We start from the raw sequence: 908 nt of genomic DNA on the forward strand, positions 1-908 counted from the left end.
TCCGTCTCAATTCGTTCGGTCAAAGACGATTATTAACCGAGATGCAAAGTATTTTGACAGCAATGTTTTGCTCAGACAACTAAACAACGCAGACGACTGGTTCAAAAACCAAAGCACACAAGAACTTTTGAGTGAAGCACATCGCGAGCGTACTTTTTTCTGAAAACAGTGAATAGAACAAAGCGAGACGACTTCCCTTCGGGTCCTAAAACTCATGAAAACAGTGAAATTTCTCTAGCCGATTTTTCCCGGCCTTGCATAAAACACATGAAAATCGTAAAATTTGCCCAAATGTTTGAGGGTTGGTATGTACATAGCCTTTCTTGTAAATGCAGTTTGCAATGTGGCTTCTCCTCGTTATGCATGGCATGTTTTACAATGAAATGTTAGATGAACTATAATTTTAGGGCATGTTTGTCCAAACCGTTTGAGTTTTCACAAAATTTAAAAAACATAACGTTTACCATGTACAAACGTTTTTATAAAATAACTGGGGTAAGAAAAAGAGGGTAGAAAGGAGGTTAGATCTAACCTTTCTACCCTAATTATATTTTTATTGATTCAGCAACAAAAATCGTGAGTTTCCTTAAGACAGAAAAAATAAAGTTAGTTTTATTTTTATTTTTTTTTTATTTTGTATGTAAAGACAATTGTCAAGCAACAAGAGAACACAACAACTGCTATCGTTTCATGAAGCTATAAATGAAGATATGAGTACATACAGTTTAACCACACTCGTCTCATTGTTCGGTCAAGACGATATGTACAAATGGCAAGTATTTTTGAAATGCTCTTCGTTCCTACAAAGCAGAGCCATATCATTGGTTTGAAAACCAACAGACAAAGAACTTTTAGAAGAATTTTCCATCATATGGTTTGCTTCCCTCGAAAAACGCGAGGAATGAAGA

General features: G+C 35.4%; 1 annotated feature.

Annotated features, from left to right (window-relative positions):
• Positions 1–908: part of a mobile genetic element that runs on past both edges of the window.

The sequence above is a fragment of the Trichomonas vaginalis genome, chromosome II (assembly GCF_026262505.1).
Source record: "Trichomonas vaginalis G3 chromosome II, whole genome shotgun sequence".
Taxonomy (NCBI): domain Eukaryota; phylum Parabasalia; order Trichomonadida; family Trichomonadidae; genus Trichomonas; species Trichomonas vaginalis.